Consider the following 8,713-nt stretch of genomic DNA (forward strand, 5'->3'; position numbering starts at 1 on the left):
ATGGCTCACAACCATCTGTAGCTCTAGTTCCAGGAAATCTGATGTCCTCTTCTGACATCCCTGTACACCATGAACACATGTGGAACACATATATACATGCAGGCAAAACACTTATACACATAAAATAACTCTTTTTATAAAACTGTAAAATCTGAGGTGGACACTGACTGAGCAGAGACAATGGGACATGTGGGAGAGGGTTGGGTTCTCCCGCGTGTAATTAATAAATAGTATTCTTTCTTGTAGCTCATCTCTAATTTCAGGAAGTTTAGCTCTGCAGTGCGAACCCACCCCAAGGTGTTTTCTGCCCACGCAGACATGGCGCCGGTGGCGTGGCGGAAAAACATTACAGCTATCCATGAAATTTCCCACAATTTCCCCTTTGGCCACCACGGGGCCCTGTGGAACTGCTGGTTTGGAATATTTACTAATCTCCCTTTTGGGATTCCATATTCAGTTTCCTATAAAATGTATCACATAGACCACCATTGATACCTTGGGGCTGCTGGCATTGATGTGGATGTGCCCTCTGACTTTGAGGGCTGGTTCTTCTGCACCACTTTCAGGAAGCTTGTATGGGTTGCTTTTCAGCCTTTGTTTCTTTTACTTCGACCTTATTTTGTCAACCCCAAGCCAGTTACTTATCTGGAAACAATATTGTGACCCAGATTACTTTTAACATTATAGTTTATTATGTTTTTGGAATTAAATCTTTAGTTTACATGTTGGCAGCCTCTATACTTGGCTTGGGTTTGAACCCAATTTCTGGACATTTTATAGCTGACCACTACATGTTCTTAAAGGGGCAAGACACAAACTCATATTATGGGCCCCTCAACTTTTTCATGTTCAATGGAGGCTATCAAAACGAACGTCATGGCTTCCCCAGTATTCCTGAAAGCCACTGTTCACAGGTAAGAGAAGTTCTGATTTATTGTTTTAATTTTCGAAGGATCTAAATTCATCTTCACTTGTTTATTTTTTAAAAATCTGGTATGTTTTATCAAACAAGAATTTACTTCAAAATACAAAGGAAAGCGTAGCGTAGATCCAGAGTCTGACAGCCAACTTTTACTAACCTTCACTCTCTTGGATCCTTATGCTGGGTGGTTACAATTAGAATTCAGAAGTGTTAGAAGATGTACAAACTTATTACTTGATAAAATAACTCAATTAAAAATCAAATTCCTGGGGGCTGGAGAGATGGCTCAGTGGTTAAGAGCACTGACTGTTCTTCCAGAGGTCCTGAGTTCAATTCCCAGCGACCACATGTGGCCCACAACCATCTGTAATGGGATCCAGTTCATTCTTCTGGTGTGTCTGAAGAAAGCGACAGTATATTCACATACATAAAAAAATAAAATCTTAAGAAAATATATATACTAAAAAAAAAAAATCAAATTCCTTTGTAAAGTGAACATCAGCTGCATTTTGAGCTGATGGGCTCTGTTAAGATGTATGTATTTTTTTTATTCCATTCTTTGAGAACTTCATACATGTTTGCAGCATATTTTGATAATACCAATCCCCTACTTTTACCAGACTCTGACCCTGCCAAATTCTCCTTCCAATTCATGTCTTCTTTTCACAGCCCACTGAGTCTAATCAATTCTTCCCTTATTTTCATGGGCATAGGGTCATTAACAGAGCATGGGAAACTAACAGGACTGCTTCCCTGAAGAAAACTGGCTCTCCGTACTCCAGAAGCCTTTAAGAGCCAAAGCGCCTCAGCTAGGTGTGGGGCTCCATGAGCCTCTCACGTATCTATGCTTGAGTTTTGACTGACTCAATCAAGAAGACACTACTTTGCAGCAGTACCCCTTGCCCCCAGGCTCCTATAATCTTCCCACCCTTTTATGAAATACAGCGGTGACCTGCGAAAATGATCTACAAAGTAAACAGGCAGGGACCAATCCTATATTCCCCAAGCAGAGACTCTTTCTCTTGTCAAAATAAAGCTTCGTGTAATGTAGCTGCAGTGTGGCAGTACTTGATTTATAAAATAATGCCTGGCAAAACACTGAGGGATGACACACTGCAACTGTGAATTGCGTCTGCAACTTTAAATACATTCAGCAAGGAGAGCAAAGGCTCTGGTTCATTTTATACAGAACATCACAGAGGGTAGTTCTGTTGCAGTAACTGTTAAACTGATGAAGTGACGGAAGATTAATTTGACTATTCTTTCAACTTTTTGATAAGCTTTACATGATCAGAATAAAGGTTTGTGTAAACGAAGCAGGTGGTTGAGTGAACACAGCCTTGAGTTGGTGTGATGCTAGCCTCCAGTTCCTGGTGTCCGTCTCCTCTGAACAGAGTACAGCTTTTGTTTCTCTCCTCTGTGATGCACTGAATTGTGAAATCTTTAACTGGCCTGAAGCTCACTCTGTAGACCAGGCTGGCCTCTAACTCCTCCACCTGCCTTGGCCTCCTGATTGCTGGGATTAAAGGCATTTACCACCATGCCCAACTAATATCCTGGTTTTTGAAGTTTGTTTTTTACTTATTTTTACTGAGATTTATTGTTCACAAAATACTTTTTAAGTGTATATTTTCCTAGCTGTTCACAACATTGAAAAGACAGTAAGCACCCAGGGATTTATAATGTCAGCATTTGAATTGCACTGGACATGAGGCTAATAATATTCTCTAGGATAACTCCACATAGTAAGAAATGTATTAACTTTTTATTTTATGTCCTTTCTCCCATGCTCAAGACTGCCACAGTAAGAGCTGCACCCTCCCTCCCTGCACTGGCTCCTATACAGCCAACTCCTTCCATCCACTCAGCTCTCAGCTTAGAGACTTTCCCTTTAAAAGCCTTTCCTATGCATGGTTCCTAACAGTAGGTACCATGGAGCAACCAGGCATAAAGAAGCAACTCAGTGGGCAAGGGAAGTTCATCCCCACCCTGACTCCTTAGACAGTTCAAGGACGGCCTCGCCAGTGGTGATCTTTCATCTCTTCGTGGAATTGTACATCCACTGGATCTTCTCCTTTCACTTCACATGACATACATTTTAAAAAGTGTCTCTGAGCAGTGAGGGAACAGAGTTGCACATTGGTCAGCTTCAGCCCCTCTTCACTGAAGGTTGATCTTGGGCACTTGAATCCCTGTGGTGTGGAGGGGACAGAGAAAACATTAGGATCCATGCCAAAGGCTTCACACTAAGGATCACTGTCCTGAGTGAACAGACAGGAGAGGAGGGACCTGACCAGAAACTGTGCTGCCTCACTGATGTCACACCACCTCTTCTGCATCATTCTCTATCTCAAGTCTTTGGGGACTAATTAGGGTTTCGCTGGTTCAGTGCAAAGAGGGACCAAGGGACCTAATATGCTGGAAAAGAGATCTAGAACTTGCCCTTAACAGAGTAGGCTAAGATGTGCCCCCTCCCAAAAAAACTTTAGGGAAGCGCCACTATGATAAACAATTTCAAGGCACATGAGCATGGTGGTGTGTGCCTTTAATCCCAACACTTGTGTGGCAGAGGCAGGTAGAGATCTGAGTTCATGGCCACCTTGGTGTACAGGTCTAGTTCTAGAACAGCCAAGGGCTACACAGAGAAACCCTGTCTCAACAAACAAACAAAAATTAAAGAGCATAAAATTTGGGGCTGAAGAGATGACTAAGAGGTTCAGACTTCTGACCGCTCTTCCAGAGGATCCAGGTTTAATTCCCAGCAGCCACATGGAACCTCACAATTGTCTATAACACCAGTTCCAGTGATTCAACAACCTCTTCTGGCCTCTGCAGGCACTTATAATCAAGTCTTATGATCATCATTCTCTTGTCTCTCTGCTCCCACTTTCCCCTATGGCAGGCGACTCCAGTAGAGAGAGCACTATGTTCTTAGCTCCTGAGGTCACAGTAGTAGTGAAGAATATTAATTACTCTGTTGGGCAGTTCTCAGACCGGGAAAGCATGGACTATGCCTCTGGCTTCACTGGGTTTAGTTACTTGTTATGATGCCACCAATTCCAGCAGTCACTAGCAGGACACCCCTGGCACCTCTGCCTGTAGCTGGTGACCCTCTAGCTGTGGGTCAGCAGATAACAGCATCCAACATTGTTTCCAGGGAATGCCAGGTAGCTCAGGCTGTTTGAAACCACCTACTCCTCAAGTAGGTGCCTTAAAGAATGAGTTCTGTGTCACGGGAGGAATCACCTCAGAAAAGTCACCAGCTTTTATCTAGTAAAGATCCTTAGAGATGCTTCTCGTTTCTGCTTTTGTCTCCCTTCCATTCGTTTCCCCAGCCCAACTATCTGTTCTGGTTTTGTGGGTTTTTAAAATTTGTTTATTCATTTTGTTTTTTTTTTTTTTCTATATCTATTTTTCTTGACAGGGTCTTACTACCTAGCCCAGGCTGGCCTGGAATTGGTGTCCCTCCAGCCTCAGACTCACCAAAAAAAAAAAAAAAAAAAAAAAAAAAAAAAAGGGGGGGGGGATATCATTAACTTGCAAAGAGGACGTGCTGGGTCTGGGTCAGAGTTCCAGAGGTTCTCAGCAAGAGTGGTTTGCTCTGTTGCTTCTGCTGCCAACAGCTCAGTGGCCTTGGTACCACGGCAGACACCTTTTCACTTAGCAGGTACACAGGAGGAAGAGGAAATCCACTGTCCCTTTCAAGGCATTATCCAATGACCTAGCTATAGGCATCACTTCAATAAACATGTGTAAGCTGGTCTTCATGGGTCAAGTCTATTATCCAAATGGCTCAGAGTCTGAGATAAGATGCTGTCATATTTAAGATTTTCTGTGCTGCAGAGGGAACTCAAGGGTATTCTGGACAAAAACCAAATCAAAACCAAAACCAAAACCAAACAAAAACCAAGTTTCTGGAGGCTGGGAATATTGTTCAATGGTAGAGTTGTTGATAAACATTCTCAAGACCCTACTATTGATACCAGTACCTTAAATAAATGAATAAATGAATAAATAAATAAATAAATAAATAAATAAATAAATAAATAAATATCTGTGGTACATTGGCTTAGAGTCTTTGGGTATACTCCCAGGCATGGTATTTGCTCTAGATTTAGACATCAATGTACTGTATAATTTTAGATTGTTAAATGTATAGGTGGAACTGTGAGAGTTCTATATTTAGGTTTAGGTTTTGTTTTTTTTTTTTAAAGCCACACTAATTTTTATAGTCGCTAAACTGATTTTCACTACATACATACATGTATGTAGGTACCCATGGGTGCCAGAAAAGTGGGTCAGATTCCCTGGAGCTGGAGTTACAGAGGATTGCGACCCAGTTAATATGGGTGCTGGGAACTGAACTAGTATCCTCTGTAAGAGCAGCAAGTGCTCTTAACTGTAGAGCCATCTCACCAGCCTTTGTTGTTTTCTTAAAGATAGTTATTCTATCGGGGGGTGAGATGGGACATTAGTGTAGCCTTGATTTACAATTTCCTCATGTCTAAGCATGCTATTCTTTATGCATATGATTTTCAGCCATTTGTACTTCATCTTTTGAGAACTCTCTATTCAGCCAGGTGTGGTGGCGCATGCCTTTAATCCCAGCACTCGGGAGGCAGAGGCAGGTGGATTTCTGAGTTCGAGGCCAGCCTGGTCTACAAAGTGAGTTTCCAGGACAGCCAGGGCTATACAGAGAAACCCTGTCTCGAAAAACCAAAAAAAAAAAAAAAAAAAAAAAAAGTCAAAGAGAACTCTCTATTCGTTTTATTAGTCTACGAATCAACTGGATTCTTTGTGGAAATATCTTAGTAATTAAAACTTTAAGTTAAGTACTCCAGCTGTTAGTCCCTATCAGATACACAGTTGGTAATTTTCCTCCCATTCTTGAGGCTGTCTCTTTACTCAGTTGCTTCCTATGCTGTGCAGAAGCTTTTAAAGTTTATTTAATCCCATTTGTTAATGAATGCTTACTATTTTCTGAATTATTAATATCCTATTCACTATACCTATATCTTGAAGTGTATTGCCTATGTTTTTCTCTATTATTTTAAATTTATTTTTATTTTTTTTGCTTTAGCTAAGAGTTATAACACTACGTTAAATAGGAGTGGAGAGGAAAGACCAGGAATGTCTTATTCCTGATTTCAGAGAAAAATCTATTTTGACATTCCCCCCCCCCCATTTACCATAGTTTTGATAATAGATTTGATGTGTTGAGGTATATTCCTTCTATTCCAAGGTCGGGGTTGGAAATCATGAAGGGGGTGTTCAACTTTGATAAAGGTTGAACATATGTATCTGTTTAGATGACCACGTGACTTTTCTCCATTTTTTAATGTTGAATATTTCATTTTTAATTTGTATATGTTGAACTACCCTTGCATTCCTGTAATGAAGCCAACTTGATCATGGTGAATAAATCTTTTTAATGTGTTGTTGGCTTTAGGTTGCAATATTGAGATGTTTTATTATTTTGTTTTATTTCTGGTTTGTGTTTTTTGCCCAAGGTTTCACTCTGAGCTCTGGATGGCCTGGAACTAACTCTGTGAACCAGGTTGGTCTCGAACACACAGTCCTGTTCCTCTGCCTGCCAAAAGCTAGATTTAAAGGCACATGCTACATGCCTGACTTATTGATGTTTTACATCCATATTAGTGGTGGTTTCTATAGGTATGGCCCCCACAGAGTCATGTATTTGAATGTTTGGCTCATAGGAGTAGCACTACTAGGAGGTTTTTGCATTGGTGGAATAGGTGTGGACTTGTTGGGGGGAATGTGTTATTGTGTGAGTAGGCTTTGAGGTCTCCTTTGCTCAAGCCTCACCCAATGTGGCAGAGTCTCCTGCTGCCTGTAGATCAATATGTAGAACTCAGCTCTTTCTCTAGCACCAGCCAGCCTGAATACCACCATGTTTCTTGCCATGGACTCAATCTCTGAGGCTGTAAGCCAGCCCCAAGCAAATGTTTTCCTTTATAAGAGTTGTCTTGGTCACAGTGTCTCTTCAAAGCAACAAAATGACAATATTCACCAGGATCACTCGTTTACAATCTTCTTTTTGCCTGTGCTTACCAGTTTTGGTGTCAGAGTAATACTAGCTTCATAAAGTGAGTTTGATAATATATCTTTCCTTTGTGTAATATGGAGTAATTTGAAGATTAATATTTGTTCTTCTCAAAATGTCTAATAGATTTTAGCAGTGACTCCAATCAGGCCTGATGGGAGGCAGGGAGAGTGTTATTTTGGGAGTCCTTTTATTAATGTTTCAATTTTATTGCTCATTATAATTTGCTTCAGTTGTTTATACACCTGTGACTTATTTTTGGTAGGTCATTTCTACACATTTATCCACATTCTCTAGATTTTTTTCATGTATTGGAATATACATTTTCAAGCTATTCCTTATTGGTCCTCTGAGTTTCATAGTTTATCAGGTGTAAAGTAATGTCTTCCTTTTCATTTCTAATCTTCTTGATTTGGTTCTCTGTCTTTTGTTTGGTTAAGGGTGTGTCAGTCTTATTTATCTTTGCAATAAATCAACTGTTTTACTGATTACCTTATTCTTTTCATTTCCATTTCATTAATCCCTGATCTTTATTATTCCTTTCTACATCATTGAACTTCTGTCCTCAGTCCATATCCTCTGCTGACAACTGAGAAGAAAGGGGTGAAGAATATGAGAGGACAAAAATGGTCTGCAGAATAACATATTAAGAGAAGTTAAAAAGGGAAGGAATGAAAATGGAGACAACGTAGCGCAGTCAGTCTCTATTTTGTGTTTTCTTTTCTCTATTTCGAGTTGGTGTCTTCTCATGAGAATGGAACCTTACAGCATATGGCTATGTCAATGTCTTCATTTGTCTCCTAAAACTACAGGGTGTTCATGGCCCAGGCAATATGCTCTTCTCCGAGGACCTTAAAGGAATATGGTCAAGCTTCTGAGGTTGTGACAGGACACAGACGCTCTGGTAGCTAGCTTCTCTGGGGCCAAGATGGGTAAATGAGCTCCACTCCAGCCTATAGCGCAGACTGGGGTCAAAGTGTGGAGCTCTCCGTGGTGCTGACTCACATCTTTTCTCCAGGCCGACTCTCTCAGGGCTTACTCACCTGACACTTGCTCAGGGTTGCCAAAGTGGGCACCACCGCAAGGAAGGAATCCCTCAATCTGTAGAACTGCAAGCTGCAGACTCAACAAGGGTTTTTCAAAATGGATTCCTGCAGCACAGTGATCCAGTGCAGAGATGATTTTCCAAACGGAAATATATTTGGTTGGTAGATTTGTTTAGTTTTTTAAGACATGGACCCATTCTACATCTGAGACTTAGTTGGCACTCAGTGTCTATATACCAGGCTAACCTTAAACACAAGTGTGGGGATTACAAGCATGAATCACTATGCCCAGTCAGCGCCTATGTTATATAAACCCCAGGAACTCAGTTCAGTTAGACAGCAAATCTGCTCAGTGAGGAGACCTGTTATCTTTTCTGAATCTGTGATAAAATTTGGGGGAGTGTGTAGGCTTCAAAACCTACTTTAATAAGGGTTCTCAAATGCTTTGACCCCCTTCTAGCTCACTGTCCAAAGGTAGGGGAGAAAAGATGGTAAATAAGACAAGGGAACCTGTTTAGAAGTAGTCTGTTGTCAGGATACCAGCAGTCCAGTTCAAAAGTGTCACCAAGCTAGGCAGTGGTGGCACACACCTTTAATCTCAGCACTTGGGAGGCAGAGGCAGAGAGGCAGAGAGGCAGAGAGGCAGAGAGGCAGAGAGGCAGAGAGGCGGCAGAGAGGCGG

General features: G+C 41.2%; 1 pseudogene; it reads left to right on the plus strand.

Moving 5' to 3' along the window:
* Positions 1-318: 318 nt before the first annotated feature.
* Positions 319-8,713, plus strand: part of LOC110322075 — a 12,880-nt pseudogene continuing 4,485 nt past the window's right edge.

The sequence above is a fragment of the Mus pahari genome, chromosome 5, assembly GCF_900095145.1.
Source record: "Mus pahari chromosome 5, PAHARI_EIJ_v1.1, whole genome shotgun sequence".
NCBI classification, from domain to species: Eukaryota; Metazoa; Chordata; class Mammalia; order Rodentia; family Muridae; genus Mus; species Mus pahari.